The sequence below is a fragment of the Gorilla gorilla genome, chromosome 4 (assembly GCF_029281585.2).
Source record: "Gorilla gorilla gorilla isolate KB3781 chromosome 4, NHGRI_mGorGor1-v2.1_pri, whole genome shotgun sequence".
Lineage (NCBI taxonomy): Eukaryota > Metazoa > Chordata > Mammalia > Primates > Hominidae > Gorilla > Gorilla gorilla.
The window spans coordinates 109655020-109677586 of record NC_073228.2 but is presented as its reverse complement, the minus strand read 5'-3'; the positions used below and the strand labels follow the sequence as shown (position 1 = coordinate 109677586).

General features: G+C 35.7%; 1 long non-coding RNA gene across 1 annotated transcript in view; it reads right to left on the bottom strand.

Annotated features, from left to right (window-relative positions):
* Positions 1–5740: 5740 nt before the first annotated feature.
* LOC134758460 (uncharacterized) overlaps positions 5741–22567 on the bottom strand; it is a 35284-nt gene continuing 18457 nt past the window's right edge. Inside the window, exon 3 of the long non-coding RNA XR_010133669.1 lies at positions 5741–5801. This is a non-coding gene — a long non-coding RNA (uncharacterized lncRNA). The remainder of the gene's footprint in view (positions 5802–22567) is intronic.

Here is a 22567-nt window from a genome sequence, read left to right as displayed (position 1 = left end):
TTAAATAAACATCTAATATTTTTGGACCCTGTCAAATAGTAAAAGCATACTTCCTAGTATTTACATTCTGTGTATAAATTTACTACTTTTCCATATCTTTCTTTTCTCCTATCTCCCTTCCTCCGTTTTGTCTTCCTTTTCTCCGTTTCCTCCTTTTCCTTTTTTTATGTTAAAAAAACCGCAGTTGCATATTGAATTGGATTATGCCAAACTACATTCTCATATATATCAGACATTAATCTATAATTATCCTAATTTTATATTCAAATCTTAAAATATTAAATAATGATATATTGTAATATATTAACATAATTAACAAAAGTATAATTTGGTTAGCATACCAAATTAATTATATATTTGTTGTTTATTATATTATATTATGTTACAATATATCATTATTTAATACCTTAAGATTAGAATATAAAATTAGGATAATTATAGATTTGCTATTATATTAATATATTATAAAATATAACTTTTTATGTATCTATGAAAACTTTAGATTAAATTTTCTTTGTAACATATACTTTCACTTTAATGTACATATATATGTAAGCAACAACTGTATGATGTAAGTAAATCATCTGGTGCTATTGTCTCTATCAGAGGCTAAAAATCAGTAAGACAAGAGACTTGTGCATAGGCCAAATGACAAACAAAAATCAGAGAACTTGAACACTTATTTGATTACTATTTTCTATTACTCCTAAAAAATCAACACGATGCATTCTGAAATACGGGTTAATTCTCATTTCTTCTCTGGAAGTGATTGCTTGGCTTGCTCTGCTCCCACAATTATAACCTCTAGCTACTTTTTGCCTGCCAGTCCTCAGCACTACCTCCCACAGGATGCCATCCTTCAAACTTTGAGATCAGCTTCCCAATCTTCAGGTCCTTAGAGTTTCCTCCGTCCTCCCATTCCACCCCTTCCCATCATATGCAATTTGCCTCTTCCTTCAGGTCTTTCATTCAGCACACCCTCATCTTCTTCCTGAAGCTCATCCCCCAAACAACCTTACACCCACTTATCACACAACATCCAGCCCTTTCTGCTGGGGCCACATTGTTCTTTGCATGTCCAGGATCCTAATTCTTAGTGCCAACCTTAGTGCCAGTCCTAAAAGCATTGTGCCTGTCTTTAGGTCTCTGTCCCCTGCCTGTTGGTCTGTTGTTTTCATGCCCATTTTCTCAAGCCCTATTGCACTGTTTTTCACTCCTCTTCTTCCTCCTTCTCCTCCTCCTTCTTCTGCATTTGTCAATGTGATGGTTGGGAAAAATCTTTTCCAAGTTTTTCTAAACTTTACTACCTGTACTCTTCAACTCTAAAAGAAATGAAGACATAACTTTTCAACTCTAATTGGCACAATGTGCATCTCTCTGAAGAATTATATGTAGAAGGATATAGAGAAGGGTGAACTTGACTTTTTTTGTCTTTGTAATTGTGCTCTCTTCAAGGGGTGTGTAAACTCTGTAAACCACAGGAGGAGTTCTGGAGTGCAGGAGTCAAATAGGACACTTTTGCACAGAATTGGTTGGCTGGGAGTTATGGGTAAGATATCTATCCATGGAATGAGAGTATATTCCAGGACATGTCATTGTAACCATGGTGGCAGACACATGAGATGTTTAATTTGTCCAAAGTCTTGGCAAAATCTATCAGTATGGTACATAACAAATGACTAAATTTTAAGAACACTGGTAAAGTAGAAATATGGAGCTTTGAATAAGACAAATTAAGGTTCAGATGAAAGCTCTGTCACTAACAATGAGGTATAGATTTGGTTATTTCATTTCACCAAGTTTTAATTTCCTTCTTGTGGTAGAACTTCTATCACTGTGAGCATCATGAGGGTATCTGAAGAAAAACCATTAAATTAAGTACCCAACACATAGCAGACATTCCATACATATTAGCTCCCTTCTCCTCAGTCATCTCTCTACCCTACTAAGTACCTTAAATACATGTAGTCATGCATTGCTTAACAGTGATACATTTAGAGAAATGTGTCATTAGTGATATCATCATTGTGTGTAGCTCATAGAGTGTACTTACACAAACCTAGATGGTATAGCCTACTACACATCTAGGCTATACAGTATAGTCTATTGCTTCTAGGCTATAAACCTGTGCAACATAGTGCTGTACTGAATACTGTAGACAATTAAAACACAGTGGTGGGCCGGGTGCCGTGGCTCACACCTATAATCCCAGCACTTTGGGAGGCTGAGGCGGGTGGATCACAAGGTCAGGAGTTCGAGACCAGCCTGACCAATATGGTGAAACACTGTCTCTACTAAAAATACAAAAATTAGCCAGACATGGTGGCACATGCCTGTAATCCCAGGTACTCAGGAGGCTGAGGCAGGAGAATCACTTGAACCCAGGAGGCGGAGGTTGCAGTGAGCCAAGATCACACCACTGCACTCCAGCCTTGGTGACAGTGAGACTCTGTCTCATAAACAAACAAACAAACAAACAAAACCAGTGGTATTTGTCTAAAACTACCTAAACATAGAAAAGTTACAATAAAAATATAATATAAAAGATAAAAAATTCTACACCTGTGTAGGACACTTAGCTCACTGCAGCCTCCATCTCCCAGTCTCAAGCAATCCTCCTGACTCAGCCTCCTGAGTAGCTGGAAATACAGGGGCATGCCACCATGACCAGCTAATTTTTTAAAAAAATTTTTAGTAGAGGTGATGTCTTGCTGTGTTGCTCAGGCTAGTCTCAAACTCTTGAGCTCAAGAAATTCTCCAGCCTCGGCCTCCCAAAATGCTAAGATTACAGACGTGAGCCACCATGCCCAGACAACTTTATATAAAATTTTCTTTCTTCAAAAATAAATTAACCACAGCTTGCTATAACTGCTTTATAAACTTTTTTACTTTTTTAAAATAACACTTAAAATAGAAGTACATTGGGGAGTTGCAAAATAAATATTTTTTCTTATACTTTATATATATTTAAATTTGTTTATATCTTTATATATATATTATAAGGGTGTAGAATATCCTTATTCTACAAGCTTTTTCTATATATAATTTTGGTTTTACTTTTTAAACTTTTTTTTAAAAACTAAAGCACAAACAGACACTTCAGCCTAGGCCTACACAAGGTCATATATGTATGCTGTCATAATGTAGTTGTTTTCCTCCTCCAGGCCTTGTCCCACTGGAAGGTCTTTAGGAGCAATAGCATGCCTGGAGCTGCCATCTGTGATAACAATGCCTTCTGAAATACCTCCTGAAGGATGTATTTGAGGCCATTTTACAGTTAACTTTTTATATAAGTAGGACTACACTCTAAAATAACAATAAAAATATATATAGTAAATACATAAACCAGTAACATAGTAATTTATTATCAATAACAAGTATTAGGTACTGTACATAATTGTATGTGCTGTACTCTTATGCAACTGGCAGTACAGCAGGTTTGTTAACACCAGCATCACCACAAACACTGGAGTAATATGTTCTGCTACAACATTACCAGGGCTATGACATCACTAAGTGATAGGAATTCTTCATCTCCATTATTAATTTTATGGGACCACTGTCATATATGAGGTCTGTCGTTGACCAAAAAGTCATGATGTAGTGCATGACTATACACACACACACACACACACACACACACACACACATATGTGTATATACACACACAGATGGTCCCTGACCTGGAGTGTTTTGACTTAGTATTTTTTGACTTCTCAATAGGTTTATCAGGACATAGCCCTACTGTAATTTGAGGAGCATCTTTATGATGGTTCTGATTCAAGCTGAGATTTTTTTTTTTACTTTACCATGAGTTTATCAGGGTATTAAATGCATTTTTGATTTATAATATTTTTGACTTACAGTGGATTTATTGGGACATAACCCCATCATAAATGGAGGACCTTCTCTGTGTGTGTGTGTGTGTGTGTGTGTGTGTGTGTGTGTGTGCAGTATACAAAAATTATATAGTGTGAGCCACCACGCCTGGCTAATTTGCATATTTTTAGTAGAGACGGGGTTTTACCGTGTTGGCCAGGCTGGACTCAAACTCCTGACCTCAGGTCATCCACCCGCCTCAGCCTCCCAAAGTGCTGGACTTACAGTTGTCATGAGGAAAATATGTGCTTACTTAGTGCAATTTATAAGCATGTTTAAGTTGCCTCTGGCAAGATTTATATGAAAAATCTTTAAAGCAAACCTGTTTTTCTGGCTTTTGTTTACAGAAACAAAGCCTCTCTGAGGGCAATACCTTGTGAGAGAAGCTCATTATGGAAGCTGCTAGAGGAAAGGGAATCAATGGTTCTACAAAACTAGGAATGGAAACAAACATTTCCAGGACCTCTAGGGAACAGAACCTTGTATCATCATCTATAGTGGCTATTTGGACAGAGGCAGGGCCTCTTGGGAAATCATCTGTGAGATACACTTAGGGAGAGTGTGCCAGGACTGTGCCCACACCAGCTGCACCTTCAATTGCATTAGAATAAGATACTTTTTTCTACAGGTTGTAGCCAAACTAATTTTTTGTTGTTGTTGTTGTTTTGGTTTTTTTTTTTTTTTTTTTTTTGAGATCTAGTCTCCATCTGTTGCCCAGGCTGGAGTACAGTATCGTGATCTTGTCTCACTGCAACCTCTGCCTCCTGGGTTTAAGGCATTCTTGTGCCTCAGCCTCCCAAGTAGCTGGGACTACAGGTATGAGCCACCATGCCTGGCTAATTTTTGTACTTTTAGTAGAGACAGGGTTTCACCATGTTGGCCAGGCTGGTCTCGAACTCCTGACCTCAGGTGATCCACCTGCCTCGGCCTCCCAAAGTGCTGAGATTACAGGCAGGAGCCACCACAGCCGGCCCAAGCATAAAAATTAATGGCCTGATGAGGGGAAGCAGTCCTCAACTCTTCTAGTATCCAACCCTGCCACTAACTGTAGAACTACACAGACATTTTGGAAGACTCCCCAAAACTAATTGAGCACAGAGAATTAGTAGTGCCGTTTTTCAGATGCCATGTGGACTTTGACAGTAATTATATCAGTATTACCATTATGGAGACTTGAAACTCTTTTTCTAATTTTTGATAATCATATAACCTCACCTTCCCTAGATCTTTGAACAACTTCCCAAATGACTGTATTAAAACGGTTGCTAGGGAAAAAATATCATTTCATTTAAAGAAAATAATATATTGCAGTTTTCTTGCACATCTCTGCATGATGTGACTTGCAAAGTGTCTAGAGAGGTTTTTACTTTTTGGATAATTAAATTGCTTCCTTGTTTGTATTCTATTATATATATATATTCTGTTTATATATATGTTATCTATATTTAATTCATAGATATTTCCCTATATATACATATATGTGTATATATATATACACATTCTGAAAGACTTGACATGTTTATATTAAATGATTGTTTTGCAGATTATTGTACTCATGAATTCTTAAACATGTAAGGAAAAAACATTTAGTGAAGGAGGATATCCCACAGAGAAATGAATTCATAGGATATACATATGAAGTTTATAACACAAAATTATATTATACAGGTGGATTCAAAACTATCCTTGGTTCAACTTCCAGTTTCTAGTTTAAAATTCCATGATGTTTTCAGTAAAATTAAAATATTTAATCTAGATTACTTGAGAGACAAACATGCTGTAGAAAGCCAAGTCGTTATTGAAAAAAAAATTAACTTCAGTCTCTGAACTGCTGAATGTAAGCACGCTTTAGTTCACAGTTTTGTTTTAACATATCACCAGATTTTTTCCTCAATTATAATATTTCCAAAAAGTAAGGAGTCCTGCAATACAACAAAAAAAGATACAGTATTATCAGATATCTGTATATAAGTTTTTACCAAGGAAATATTTAGAAATTCTCTTAATAGTGTGTAATTATCTTCTTTACTAAAATCATTTGCTATTACATTTAAATATAGCTTATTCAAAATAAAAATTAGTAAAAACTTGACAAAATAATTTTGTAATAAGGTAAATCAGGTTAGTTGCTTGCCAGTTGTTTGATCCTAGGCAATATATTAAAATGTCTAATTATCAGTTATGTCTTCAGTGACAGGAGGATATTCTACATCATAGTTCTAATAAGAGGATAAAATAGTATGTTGGCCATAACACCCCAACTGTAAGCAAAAATGGTCATTATAGTTCATTATTTTATTAATATTATACTTAGAAATTTCCGTGTATACACAATCAATGAATAAATCATCAGTTAATCTTATCTACAGTAGACACCCCCATCCCCCGGCTTATCTTTAGGGGATGCATTCCAAGACTCCCAGTGGATGGTTGAAACCATGAATAGTAACTGAGGCTTAAATATAATAAGTTTTTTTCTATACATACACACCTATGATAAAGCAAAATTAGAGAAACTAATAAATTAATAACAATAACTAATAATATAGAAAATTATAACAATATGCCAAAATCATTAGTCTTGTTTTGCTGGTCATTTGCTAAGTAAAAAAATGAGGGTTACTTGAACACAAGCCCTGAGATATTGTGATAGCCAGTCCGATAATGCAGATGGCACTAAGTGACTAGCAGGTGGGTAGCAGATATGGCATGAATACACTGGACAAAGGGATGATTCAGATCCTGGGTAAGATGGAGTAGGGCGGCATAAGATTTCATCACAATACTCAGAATGTTGTGCAGATACTCAGATGAACAATGTTGTGCACAATACTCAGAATGTTGTGAGTTTATTTCTAAAATTATCCATTGAATATTTTTCTACCTTGGTTAATTGTGATTAACTGAAACCACAGAGAGTGCAAACTTAGGTAAGAGAGAACTAATGTATTCATAAATTAGGTGTCAAACACAATTTGTAAGTCCATTTCTAGTTAACTATTGCCTTTCAAACTAGCCATTGTTATTCCTTTTTACTCTGACACTCACCAACTCCTACTATTGGAAATCTCAGGGATTAAGGACATTAAAACTATTAGTGTTCATTTTGCAACCACGTGGTGAGATTGTTGATGAGAATGCAACCAACCCAAAGATCAGCAGCTAAATAAAAGGAAGAGATAATGTTGATGCTTAACTTCACCACCTGTAATCAGCCATATCTGAGAGCAGTAAAAAAATAGTCAATACAATTATAATAAATGAATTTTCCTTTTGCTTCAAAAATGTTTACTTCTGATATTCTAATCAGTTAATCTAAAATTGTAAGACTTACTAAGTAAATAAAGACATTTATTTTCTTATACAGTAATTTTCTTTAAACACACTCAGTTTTACTTACTGATTTGATTTGTTTAACATGTGTTTACAAAGGGGGATAATACCATTCAAAATATGGCAGTTAATAATTTGTAAGAATATCAACTCAAAATCTACAACATAGTAATATATTTGTAATTCCTTTTTAAGGATATATGCTGAGCTATGAAGAGAAATATTATAGAAGAATACTTATAAGAATGTCGAATATTTTTGATCAATTGTATCAAAACTAATTATTAGCAGCAATAATTGACTAATATTAATGAATGGAATTCATGCATTTATGTGTGGTTTTTCCTTGCTTTTTCAAAAAAGCTTAATATTTATTTTTCTTTACCCTTAGCAATGGATTTATTGTTAAATCAGTGTATTCCTGGAAGGATAATTAATTGAAAATATTATAAATAATATGGAGCATTTTTTACTGTCTTGAAGCTTTCATCTTTTTGCATTGTCTGAATAATTTAAAAATAAAACAAAATTGGTATATGTATAGCAACTTTGCCATAGAGCTAAGTAAGACAAAATGAGCTTATTCCTGTTTAGGTTGCTTTGAATCTATAACAGACCAAACATTTCACGGAGATGTTTTTGACTTAGTTCATTTATAGAGGCATATTAGGCCTAATTAGTATTTTTTAGTCATAAATTATTCTCAATAACCTGGGGACTATTGCATTAGTTTTACAATTGATAGGTTTATAAGAAAAGGAAATTTGAGAAGAAATGATCCTCTAATTTGCCTGTGCTAATTATAAAGATATTAATTCTAATTTTAAAATCAGTAATTTAATATTTTGGTAAACTAGGACAAGATAGTAATTCTAATTAGTTATGCCAAATTGTTACTAAGTGAAACAGATTTAATAGTCCCTTTGAATCTGTTAAGAAAAGTTTTGTTGTAATGAATATCTTTGTGTATTGTTTTGACCTCTACTTCAATTACACAATCCCAATTTGTTTTAAATGTTTTCCCAGGTACAGGACTCTATGATTAATATCACTTGCTGTGTTATCTCTGCTGCTAATGAAAAACATTGGGTGTTCTTTCACTTCACAGAATGCAAACGCAGATGAAAAAATTTCACAGGTGAACTCCTTATGAACACTTCTAATTGCTTAGGAACGGTGTTTGAAAATCTCAAGTAATTTGCCATTATTATAATGAGTAGCATAAACTGTAATTTTTCATAGTAATTAACTTGTGTCAGCACCATTATTTTTCATTAATTATAAATGAGAAAGAATGAAAGAACACCCACAGGAACAGATGTGTGAAATTGTCTCTTACGTTCTGTTTTATGTTTTCTTTTTGTTTTTTTTGTTTTTCCTTTTTTTCCCCTACTCAGTATACTATTCTGTGAAACTTGAGGAAATTGCAAATGGTAATGCCTGTTTGGGGCGGAAAAGGGCAAAGAGCATTTAATGAGGTTGTTGTCTGTGAAGTCCAGTGTATTAATAAAAGAAGAAAGTTGTTACTGGCATGCCAGATAAAACCACTGGGCGGGGGGGAAAAGAACACTTTGCTTTTAGTAAGTGCAACTGAGATAATTTGAGGAAATGTATTTTGACAGTCTTCTTCTTTTGTTAGAAAAATAAAAGCCACTATCTAGTTTTGCCAGATTTTATGGGTATGGTGTGTTTAATTGAAGTCAAATGGAAAAAAAAAAAACAAACGAAGAAAAATATGATGTACTTTATTCTGTTTGGGTGGTTGGATGTCTTTTTCTGTGATTCTACATAACAACTTTCATGCTGTTTCCAGAGGCCAGAATACAGGTATGGCTTGGGTATTTTTGTATTAAATTCACTTTGTTCAGGCCTATAAAATAATTAACTGTGTTGCCATTCCCAGCTTTTCCATCTTAGGCTGGTTACAAGCATAGAAAGTCTTGAAGTCATTGTACTGTAAATTTAATGTGACTTAACAGTTCTTTAAAAAGGTAACCTAATTAGCAGAGCTCTCAAGATATCATTCTAACCCTTCGTTGTTTATACATGTTGGCTTAGCCTGTCCTCAGAATCATTCTTATTCTATGTGGGAACAGGCTGAGCTAACAGTTTTGCCCCACATGAGTTGATCGGGGAAACAGATGTTAGATGATAAAAGCCGATCATAGTCAAATACGTTTGGAACAATGTGGCAACTTGACGGATTTTTTTTAAAACTTCATTTTTTTCAGGGCTTTTAAGTTGGTGAGTTCACTGTGAATCTCTAGGAGAGAAGTCGAATATTCAATGTTTTCAAAAGGTTATTTGATTCTATAACCAATTTTTTCATGACTCATGTACCTAACAGCATATGTTAGAAATAGCACTACCTAGAGGAAGTTGTGCTAAGGACAGAGAGAATTGTTTCCTTTTCATTATCAGAGGCTACCTATCCCAGCAGAGTAAGTAATGATGGGGAAAGAAGCTTGATTTAGGGAAACTTGGCTTTTATTTTATCACATTTCTCCTCAACTGTAGTCTAATTTGTTCCTAGCTTAATGAATCCCTCTACATTTATCCTATCTGTAGATACTTTTCTGTCTACTCAATCCAATAAACCTTTCCTGCCTTATATGATAGTTTTGAAAAACTTTAATAGTAAAATTTAATATATGGTGGTAATAGTATACTTTTCATTCCTGGAACTACGAAACCAAACCTATGAATATAACTACAAATAACACTGACCCAGATAACAGAAATAATACATTCAATTTTTAGGCTCATATCAGCATTTGCTTACATTTAGGATTATCACGATGATTAAATTAAATTATGTAAGTTATAAATATATAGGTGAATTTAGAAGAGTGCCTAGGATTTAATAGCTATATACAATAACTTACTCTATTTCAACCTGTTTTCCTTTGTATTCTGGGGAATTATCATTCTTCTTTAATAGTTTTAATTTATAAAAACTGGTTAAATATTTAAAAGTGCTATGTCTTGGATTTGTCTCTTCCCAAACACATGTTGAAATGCAACTGTCATTGTAACAGTATTAAGAAGTAAGACCTTTAAGAGGTGATTTGGTCATGAGGGCCTGTAATAATTAATATTATGTTTAATTGACAAATTATAATTGTATATATTTATGGGGTACAATGTAATGTTTTGATATGTGGCTAAAATGTGGAATGATTAAATCAAGCTAATCAATATATACATTATGTCATTTGCCTATCATTTTTACGACATGACATTTGAAATCTGCTCTTAGATATTTTGAAATATACCATAACTATTATTGACTATAGTCACCCTGCTGTTCAATAGATCTCAAAATGCATTCTTTCTATCTGACACTTTGTATCCTTTTACCAACTCCCCATTCTCTCCTTTCTGCCTCCAACTCCCTACCTCAGGTAACCGTCATTCTAATTTCTACTTCTATGAGTTCAACTCTTCTAGATTCTACATGTAAGTGAGATCATGAAGTACTTCTTTCTGTGCCTGCCTTATTTCACTTAACATAGTGTCCTCCAAGTTCATTCGCGTTGTCACAAATGACAGTATTCCCTTCTTTTTAAGGGCCAAATAATAGTCTATTCATATATATAGCAAATTTTCTTTATTCACTCATACATTGACAAACCATCCAATGGTTTGCAAATGTTTCCTCCTATTCTGTGCGTTGTCTCTTCAATTTGTTCATTGTTTCTTCGTTGCGCTGAAGTTTTTTAGCTTGATGCCATTCCATTTGTCTATTTTTGCTTTGTTGCCTGTGCTTTAAGGGTTATATCCAAAAATATCTTTGCTCAGGGTAGGGTTGTGGAGCTTCTTCCCTATGTTTTCTTGTAGTCATTTTACAGTTTCAGTTTTAATATTTACATTCTTAATCCATTTTGAGTTAATTTTTGTATATCCTGTGAAATAATAATCCAATTTTATTCTTCTGCATGTGGGCCAACAATTTTCCCAACATCATTTATTGAAGAGATTGTTATTTCCTTATTGTGTGCTCTTTTGCTCTTGACACCTTTTTCACAAATCAATTGACCATAACTGTGTGGGTTTATTTCTGAGCTTTCTATCCTGTTCCACTGGTCAATTTGTCTGCTTATGCCAGTATCATGCTGCTTTGATTACTATAACTTTATAGGGTATTTTGAAATCAGGGAGCGTGATACCTCCAGCTTTGTTCTTTCTGATCAAGATTATTTTGGCTATTCAGGGTCTTTTATGGTTCCATATAAATCTAAGGATTATTTTTTCAATTTCTGTGAAAAATTATACAGGAATTTTTATAGGCTATTGGTTCCTCCATTAAAGACATCTGGGAAATCTTTCATTTAAGGGCTCTGAAGCTCCAAATTAACTCAGGTCTAAATAATATATTTGACTACTGTCATGCAATTGTCTAGTTATCCATTCATTTCTGTATTTATTTGCATTTATTGTTATCTATTATATATCTGTTTTTTATTATACAAATCACTTAAAATAGTAGAGTTCTTATTAATAACATTTCTGGGAATCTTATAATTAACTAACTACTAGGAAACCTCCACAATCAGACCATTACAAAAGATCTTGTTTTTTCTTCCCCTTCCCTGATTGCTGTTACACATTTTTTCTTGTGATTAAGTACTACCTTCTGTGCTCAGCCTCCGTGGTTCTGCCTCTCTCCTGCTTATATAAGGGAAACTTATTCAATTGTTGACCTCTGACTAGTATTCCAGTCCTGAAGCAAATTGCAAACTCACTTTTGTTCATCTAAATTTCACCACTTCCCTAAACATGCTGGATTTCAAACAAGGAAGAAAGGAAAATGTTGTGGAGATACTTGGGGAGACCCAAGGAAGGAAAATGTATATGGAAAACTCACGGTCAGCTGATCCAGCTTCTTTGTCTTCCAAAATCTTTGCATTTTTTTAGAATAAGAGATTTTGAAATTTTGATATCATTTAGCTTGAATACCTAGAGTACAGTTCTCATTTACATTTTCTAGCCCAAATATTTTTAGAATTTAAGCTAATGGTGTGAATCTGCAGAATGCCCGATTCTCAATACATTCATTTTTTTTTTTCAGACTTTTGGTGCATTTCACATTTTTGAACACTTTGAAAAGTCTATTTCTACAAATACTCATTAGATATATGACATGCTATTTATCCAACACTGGCAATCATTTCTTATTAAACTCTTCTGTTCCCTAAACTTTCTGCATTTTTCCCACCCCTTTACCACCAATAATGGCAACACTTGAATTCTGTTTACTAACAGAGACTGAAGATTCTTGGGGAAGATGAGCTTTCTTTTATGAAAGAGGAGTGGCCTCTGCAAGAAGAAAAGTGCAATACATGGTGTTTCAAGGTTTAGTTTTTCTTGTTACCCAAGTCTTTCAAAGCTTTCCAAATTATTACAATTGCCAAACTCCTTTAATTTTCCCAGGATAAAGTTGTGAATTAAACTAGTGGCTAAATTGGCAACTAACGATGTATATTTCTGAATGTTTGTTTGTGTTCTCAATTCTTTTACAACAGCAGCTAAATGATTCTTTTCAGCATGGTCATGTCTTGGGGCAAGAACTTTAGAATTTGAATTTGTCACATTAGGTTATCCAGTGTTCTGGTGCAGCCAAATTATCCAACCCAACGGACAGCATCTGTGTTACTGGCTTAATTGACAGCATCTGTGCTAAATTAGTGACAGAACAAGTATGTAATCCTTGTGAGCTTCACTCTCAGTTGGCTTTTATGATTTAATGACTTTGTTTACCACAATATGCCATTGGCTGCAAGCCTCCAATTCAATGTCTATTATTTTCCAATAACCAATTTTGAATGCCTTACGTTCCTTAAGTCTATGTTTTCTAAACCCAGTCTGGTATCAGCTTTGGTGCTAATTAGGCCTCTTTGATTGCAATCAGTAAAATCTAACTCTCAATAATTCTTGAAATAATTTTTTAAAAATTAAAAATTATGTTATTGGAAGTATGCTATGTGGCTCCCAAAATTGATGTAAGGGCTACAAGATGATGATAATCTGGATTCAGAAAAAAAGAAACCACAACAATTCTGGTTTTCTCAGCAGTAGGAACTTACTGGCAGTATTTAATGTTTCATCCATCATCTGAGTTGCTCAGCCTCAAAATTACTGGGATACTGTGTTTCCAAACAAGGTTCCAATTGCCCAGGTAGGGAGAAAACTTATAACACCAGTTCTGTAGACTGAATGTTTGTATCCCCCTTCCCCCAAGATTCATAGGTTAAAACTAATCCCTAATATGATAGTATTAGGAAGTAGGCATTTTGTGAGGTGGTTAGGCCATGAGGGCTGAAACATCATGAATGGTATTAGTGCCCCTAAAAAGAGGTCTCAGAAAGCTCCTTTGACCCCTCTGCCATTTGAAGACACAATGAGGAGATGGCATTCTACAAAGCTGGCCTTTTTCAGATGCTGAATCTGCCAGCGCCTTGATCTTGGACTTCCCAGAACCCAAAACTATGAAGAGCAAATCCCTGTTATTTATAAGCCATTCAGTCTATAGTAATTTGTTATAGCAGGTTGAATGGACTGAGACGACTAACAAATTGTCAGATCCATGAGGTTGGGTGTTCTTTTTCTTTTCTTTTTCTTTTTTTTTTTTTTTAATGGCACCACCAGCCTGGGAAGAGGTCAGGTATTTTTATTATTTAGTTTACTGGAATATAGTGCTTGCTCATTAAATGTTTGTTGATGAAAGGATGGATTTGTGAAAGGAAATAAATCTCTCCAAAATCACTGACCCAAAGGGAAAAGTCAAGTTGGGAACTGAGTTGGACAAACCCGCCTTCCATTCTTTTCCTAAATAAGATAGCTACAAAGATTTTTAAAAGCTACACATCTTCCTCACAATTTGTCCACAAGGAAATTCCTTGTGAACAAAGGACACGTAGAACTCAAACTTATTCCTCTGCTCACATGAGACAAATGCATATCTGATTGCTTCCTTTGCCCTATCGTTTTGTAACGCCTAAGGTTCTTGCCTAGCCACGCCAAAGAATTGGTGTGGCAGCTGACCGCTGCGAGTGATAGAGACACGGACCGAGAGAGAGAAAAAGCTGTAGGCTTTATTGAGCAGAGTGAAAGTACAAAGCTTCCACAGCGTGGAAGGGGTCCCAAACGGGTAGCCACTGCTAATTTGGGTATTCGCCTTTTAAGCTTTTTAAGGTGGGAGATACGTGAGGTGGGAAGCTTGTTACAGGAGCGAGAAACAAAGGCAGTAAATTATTTTGTGACATGTCTTAGATTTTGAAGAAAACTGGAATTGCAGCTTAGGTTTTATCTACTTTATGACCTTGCAGCGGCACAAAGTATGTTTACAAGGAATTGGAATTAGGAGTAAAGATAAGGACTGCTGGTCACAGAAAAATGGGCAGTTAACATTCCTTTTACTTTAGTTTCAGGGAAGGGGGAAGGGAGAGAGGGAGAGAAGGACACAGGGAAACTTACAGCAAAATTTTCGCTGTTTATATCTTTCTTGGGGAAGAAACACATGCACAAATCCTGGTGTTAGGAATAGTTTAAGCATATATCTTCAATATTATTTATCCAGGACTGAAGTAAGTCCTGATGCAGGAAATGAGTGAGTTTCACAGCTTTCTGAGCCCCTACTCCACCCAGGAAGTCCAGCTGGCACCTCCTCTCAATTTCACTAAGCCAGACTAAGACATTGGTGACTATTCCTTTAAATTGTGCATTCAGGCTAATCAGATTCTCAGAAGAATGCAACCGTTTGTCTCTTACCTGCCTATGACCTATGACCTACCTACCTGGAAGCCCTCTCCCCACTTCGAGTTCTCCTCCCTTTCTGGACCAAACCAATGTACATCTTACATATATTGACTGATGTCTCATGTCTCCCTAAAATGTATTAATATAAAACCAAGCTGTGCCCCGACCACCTTGGACACACGTCACCAAAACCTCCTGAGTCTGTGTCATGGGCACATTCTTAACCTGGGCAAAATGAACTTTCTAAATTGATTGAGACCTGTTTCAGATATCTTTTGGTTTACAGATTATATTTGCATGTGTATGCGTATATACATACACATATATTCAAGCCATGTAGTGAGGCCCTATAATTGAAAGTCCAAGTTAATCATATAAAGTATTTATGTCTCCATTGTATAAAGTGATAATGAACAAACTAGAAGAAAGGATTTTTCTTTCTTTAATAAACTTTTTGTTTTCTTTTCATTCATTCATTCATTCTTTTTTTTTTTTTTTTGAGAACACTCTTCAGATTTTTACTTCTGGTTTTCTAACTGGGTTTCTGCCTCAGCATGTGATTTTCTCTGTCAGATTTGTTTGTTTCAATTTAGTGGCCCTATGAACATCCAAAATTGTGTCCTCATTGGAATAAATGTCGTTAATATGGTATTGTGAATATAATTACTTATAAAATTACATTGATGATGTGAATAATATTATTTTCATAATTGTTTTCTCTTTACATCTGAGACTGTTTCCTTGTTGGACATAAGCTCCCAAATCAGATTGGGTCTAAGAACAGACCTTTTTTTTTAAATTTTCTTCGGTAAGCTCTTACTTCAAGGGTAGCTGCAATGGGTTTTCTCAGTAATTGTGTTTGCTTGCTTGAAAGATAAATTATAGATGAGAATTTTAGATTTACTGTTAATTGCCTTGGCAGCAATTAGCCAGATAAAGTAATGATATGGACCAAAGAATACTCAAGCATTTTACACATTTTATCTCAATTAACACTTAAAATAACATAATAAATTAGGTGAATATTATTACTGTTCTTATGTGACAATAGAGGAAAGTGGAGCACAGAGAGGTAAGATAATTGGCCCACATCACATGGCTAGGAAGTCAGGAAGCAGCGATTCAAACATAAATGATCTAATTCTGCTCTGAGTTCCATCATTATTCTATATTGAAAATTTGTGGGCTAGAACTTTATTTGAGCTACTTTTAATTTTCTACAGTAATCATTTTTCTCATTATGTTGTGTAAAGTCTTTTACAAAATTGCAAATCTTCTTGTATTAAGGAGAAAAATTCGTGAACAACGGAACACTTCAAAAGTAGCGATAACCAAAGCAACATATCCAAAACTACAGACATTCATTCAAAACAAATTCACAGAAATAATTATTTTACTTATTTATTTCTAAGTTAATGGTTATTTTGGTGGATACCTTTATTATAAATTTCTGGTTTTTCACACTGTGTTCTGAGAGTGTTGGATAAATGTTTAACTTACTCAATTTTTGTGGCCTAGAGTATAGTAAAATTATAAATACTGCAAAAGTATTCAAATGAAAAGAAAATTTCTTACATTGTAGCATAATTTTTTGATATGGGTCTGTTGAAATGATCTTACATTAATCAGATTTTTTGGAATTATTTATTTATTTTTGCTCTGATAAAGAATGGGAAAGTCTCCAGTCTTATTGTTGGTTATTTCTTCTAATGTTATAACTTTTAAACTTTTTTTGTCCTGGTGCATTTGATACTATGAAAAAGCTTTACTATGATTTGTTTTTGTTTTTGTAATTCTTCAATGTGTCTCATATTTCATTAAGATAATTGTTTTTAATCACTCAAAAATTATTTTTTTCAATAAAATCTAGCTTATCAGGTACTATTACTGCCAAATTTAATTTATATATTTTTAAATCTTCTTGATATAGCTTCTTAAATTTGGATTTTAATTTTTAAATAATACATCACACACAAATATATATATATATATATATATTCAATCTGAAAGCCTTGGAATATAGTGTGAAATTTTAAATCATCTGGCCATATTTCAAAAGATAATATTCTTAGTTGTACTTATTTTATGCTTCCTATTTCTGAGCTTTTATTCTTGAGTTTTATTTTATTTTTAATGAAGACTTCATTTGCTTTTATTGACTTACACTTGCAGTAGTTTGGAAAATACATATCCTTCAGAAGTACTTACTCTTCTATAAAAACCTCTTTGTTTAGTTATAAACACCAACAATAAAATTGTATTTTGCCACATACCACCAACATACCACCTCTGTAAACTGTGAAAACTACATAATTTTTACATAATTTTTAATCCCTACATAATTTATTGTCATTAAGGAAAATACACTTTCAATATAATTTTTGCTTTAGTCTTTCTTTGACAGTGATAGTAAAATAATACAACCTTTACAGTAGTATTGAATATGAAGTATAAATGAGAGCTGTAATTCATAAAGCAAAAAGTGACAAATGTATCCTATTTTTAGCCTGTGAGCTAAGAAACATTTTACATTTTTAAAGGGTTAACAAAAAGACTAGGAGTATATAAAATATACTATATGTATCCTGAAATATCTAAATATTTATTAGCTGGATCTTTATAAAGAAAATTTGCTATATATTTTTTTTCCTAAGATGGCAGATTGGAGGCATTGTTAGCATGCCTTTCCAAAATGCCTCGCTATTTTGCAAAGGCAAAATGGTGTGTAGAGATTTATGCCATGACCTTTTTTTCAAGAAGCAACACAGGAACTTAACAGAAAAACTAAAAGAAACCACAGACCCTTTGAAAGAAGTGGCAGGCAGCCACCCACACTGTAATCCAGACAAAACTGTGAATCTCCAGCACATGAGAGGAGGAGAAACTGCCTCCATGACACACACTCCCACTGGGGAGCCAGGAAATCCAGGTCACGGAGGAATGCCTTAACCCTACCCAGCACTGGAGCTGATTTAGTGAGCAGTGAGGAGCATATGAGAAGGAGCGACATCAAGACATGCATTGTGTGCACTCCCAGACCTCCAGCAGGGACAGAGGAAAGCCATTTCTGATCCTACCAAACGGGACCTTGCAGAAGTCTGCCAGCTAACTCAGGTGGTAGTCACAGGTTGGGAGACACTCCCATCTGAGATTTGCTATATAATCTTGAGTGGGGATGAACCCCCTTGAGTCTAACCAAGGGATGCATGGGAAGTGTGCTATAGCCATGGGCACAGGACCTGGGCACCCATGCTTTGTGGGCAGACTGGGAAGAGTGAGGCTTGAAAGCCATGGTTTCTGTTTTGGTTGGAAAGGCTTAGGACCTGGAGCAGTCTTGAGTTCTGAGTGCAGGCTGCCTGAAATCCACCTAGCTGCTGTTAGCAGAACACTGTAGGAATGAGGGTGCAAGACTTGCCTTGCCAAGAGTGTGGGAGCTGAATGGGGCTTACTGCCACCTGCCACCCCCTTATCCCCATGTAGATTCATTTGTGTAGCAAAGGTAGCTGTGCTCGTCCCTGGAACCTCACCTTCGTGGTCAGGGAACCACCCTCTGATCTCCACTGGGGCCACTGCTCGCACCCACATGTGAGGAGCCAGAGCACAGAGTTGCCTGACCCAGCCCCAGTCTGGCTTTGCCCCTCCATCTGCCCTGGTAGGGTAACACAATGATTAAGGGATTTTGGGAGCTCCACGTTCCCTCACATTGCCTGAGACAACAGAGTACCTCCCTTGGGTAACATAAGGCAAGTGCAAATCCTATGGCTACCACTGCAGCTGGCATTCTTTTGCAAACACCTCCTCATGGCTGGAGGCCAACTGGAACAGCCCATTACAACATCTGCAGGCACAATAATATAGGGCTCAGTAAGGAGAAGACGTTTGTGCAATCTCAGCTGTCACCAGTGCCTGCATCACCGAATACATTAAGGCTAATTATAAGCGAGGAAATCTCAGAGCCTTTGTCACTTTCCTCTCAAGCCCATCAGAGATGGAGTTGATACTCAATGCTGGGACACAAGAACAGGTCACATCATTGGATTTCTTGCAGATATTTGCTATCACCAGTCTGTAGTGTGGCAGCCCCACTGGGAGGCTAGACCCAGAGGAGCAGCAGGATTGAAAGTAGTCTGGTGCTCAGGGACAGCTACTCCTAGGGGAAAAGGTAGTGTACTACATTAAGGGAGCACCCTATGAGACAAAAGAAACCAGGATGCCTTGAGTCCTGGAACTGTTCACTTGTGGAAAGTTTCAGTAGAGGCACAGCTGCTGTGTTGGGCTCAGTGGGGAAAATCTGTGACTACCCCAAAAATCAGGGAGCCCGGGTGCTCAGGAAGGGTCTTGGAGAAGGGGACTTCTCTCCCTCACCTAGCACTGCAGACATAGCTGGGGCTTTATCCACGGGTGCTGGACATGGGTGCATCTGTAGATAACTTTTCTGGAACACTTCAAGGTGACTGCATCCTCACAGGAGGGTTCAGGTTTCCACAAGAGGCAGAGTCACAATCGCTGTCTACATGGAACATCTGCATTTCTGAAGGTGAAAAGAAGTGCCTGTTTGATCTGAATAGCCAGAACACCAGGGCAGGAGTGTGACTGGGAGGTGGATCGTTTTCCTGTTGGCTCCATCCTTCCCCCAAAAGACCTCAGTCCATTTCACTGAGAGATTATCCAGTCACCTCTGTCAAGGTTGGGACCTCTACCAATGACTGGGATGTTGCATTTACCCATCTGCTTTAGCTGCAGCTAGTTTTTACCCATGGGCGTCTCCTACTTGCCTGAAGCCTGAACTGGTAAATACAGTAAATAAAATACTGGGAAAAAAATGGTTTTTAAGTGCACACCTCTGGGAAACAAGATAAGCTTCATGAGACCTCTGCCATTTCAGCCTCACAGGAGACAGTGAACCTCCTCACACATTCAGCATATTGCTGTTTCAACCTGCAACTGAGAAAGACATTGCACAAAGATTCTCTATAACCAGGAACTCTTACACAGTCTTTGCCAGTGAAGGCACCTAGAGCCTAAGCTACGTAACAATAAATTATAAACCTTAGAGTCACATCCTCAAGGAGAAAATATTTTTAAAAAAATTGAATCAAACATAAATTAAAACATAATTAGAAGAAATAGTTAACCTAAATAAGAAGTAACCAGAAAAATAATTCTGGCAATATGAAAAACGGTTCTATAACAACCCCAAAACGTCACAACTCTCCAGAAGCAGATCAAATCAAGATGAAATATTTGAAATATGAGATAGAGAATTCAAATAGTTGATTAGTAAGTTACTCAAGTAGGGACAAGGCAAAGACGAAAAACAACATGAAATTGTTTAAGACCAATTCACCATAAGAACAAATAATTTTCTGTTTTTTTTTTTTTTTTTTTTTTGAGGCGGAGTCTTGCTCTGTCCTCCAGGCTGGAGTGCAGTGGCGTGGATCTCGGCTCACTGAAAGCTCCGCCTCCTGGGTTCACGCCATTCTCCTGCCTCAGCCTCCCAAGTAGCTGGGACTACCACGCCTGGCTAATTTTTTTTTTGTATTTTTAGTAGAGACGGGGTTTCACCGTGTTAGTCAGGATGGTCTCAATCTCCTGATCTCATGATCCACCCACCTCGGCCTCCCAAAGTGCTGGGATTACAGGCATGACCACTGTGCCCCACCGAACAAATAATTTTCTAAAGAGATACATATTTTAAAGAAAAATCAACCAAAACTTCTGGAAATGAAAGACACATTTAGGGAAATACAAAACACAGTGAAAAGTTTTAACAATAGACTACATCAAGTTGAAGAATTAATTTCAGAACTTGAAAACAAGGCTTTTTATTCAACCTAATCAGGCAAAAACAAAATATAATTTTAAAAAAATGAACAAAATCTCCAAGAAATATGGGATTATGTAAAAAGGCCTAACCCAAGAATTATTGGTGTCTCTAAGGGAGAAGAAATAGAAAAGTTTGGAAAACCTATTTGAGAGGATAATTGAGGAAAACTTCTCTGGCCTTGCTAGAAATTTCAATATCTGAATAAAAGATGCTCAAAGAACACCTGGGAGAATCACTGCAAAAAGGACACCACCAAGACATATAATTATCAGATGGTCTAAGGTCAATGTGAAGAAAATAATTCTAAGAGCAGTGAGACGAGAGCATCAGGTAACAAAAAAGGAAAACCTATCATCAGACTAATGGCCAACTTCTCAGCAGAAACCTTACAGGCCACTAGGGATTGGGGTTCTATGTTTAGTCTGCTATGTTTTGTCAGCCAAGAATTTTGTATCTAGCAAAACTAAGATTCATAAATAAAGAAGAAATAAAGTTTTTTTCAGACTTTTTATTAGGGAAGGTCTAGTACTGACAAATGTGGAGGGTATTTGTCAATACTAGACCAGCCCTACAAAAAATTGCTAAGAGGAGTTCAAAATCTTGAAACAAAGGTTGATATGCACCAGAATTGAAACTCTTGTAAGCATTAAAGTTTTTCCTATTTCTGTGAAGAATGTAATTAGTAGTTTGATAGGTATAACATTGAATTGTTAAATTGCTTTGGGCAGTATGGCAATTCTGACTATATTGATTATTTCTATCCATAAGCATGGAATGTTTTTCTATTTGTTTCAGCCATCTCTGATTTCTTTCAGCAGTGTTTATAAATTCTTGTTGTAGATATCTTTCACCTCCTTGGTTAGCTGTATCCCTAAGTATCTTAATCTTTTGTGGCTATTGTGAGTGGGATTGTGTTCTTGATTTGACTCTCAGCCTGAATATTATTGGTGTATAGAAACACTACTGATTTTTATACATGGATTTTGTAAACTGAAACTTTGCTAAAGTTGTTTATCAGATCCAGGAGCTTTGGAGCAGACACTATGAAGTTTTTAATGTAGATAATTGTATTATCTACAAACAAAGATAGTTAGACTTCCTCTCTTTCTATTTAGATGTCTTTTATTTCTTTCTCTTGCCTGAGTATTCTGGCTTGGACTCCTAGTACTATATTGAATAGGAGTGATAAGAGTGATTATCCTTGCCTTATTCCAGTTCTCAGGGGAATGTTTCCAGCTTCTGACCATTTGGTATGATGTTAGCTGTGGGTTTTTCATAGATAGCTCTTATTATTTTGAAATATGTTTCATCAGTGCCTAGTTTGTTGTGTGTTTTTACTCTGAAGAGATGTTTAATATTCTCAGTAGCCTTTTCTGTGTCTTTTGAGATAATATTGTAATTTTTATTTTTATTTTTGTTTATGTGATGAATCACATTTATTCATTTGCATATGTTGAATCAACCTTGTATCCCAAGGTTAAATACTACTTGATAGTATTTATCAAGGTTAAATCCTACTTGATAATGGTGGATTAGCTTTTTAATGTGCTGCTGCATTTAGTTTGCTAGGATTTTGCTGAGGATTTTTGCATATATGTTCATCAAAAATATAGGCCTGAAGTTTTCTTTTTTTGTTGGGTCACTGACAGATTTTGATATCAGAATGATGTTGACTTCATAAAATGAGTCAAAGAGGAGTTCCTCCTCTTCAATTTTTTGAAGTAGTTTCAGTAGTAATGGTACTGGCTCTTTATACATCAGTTAGAATTC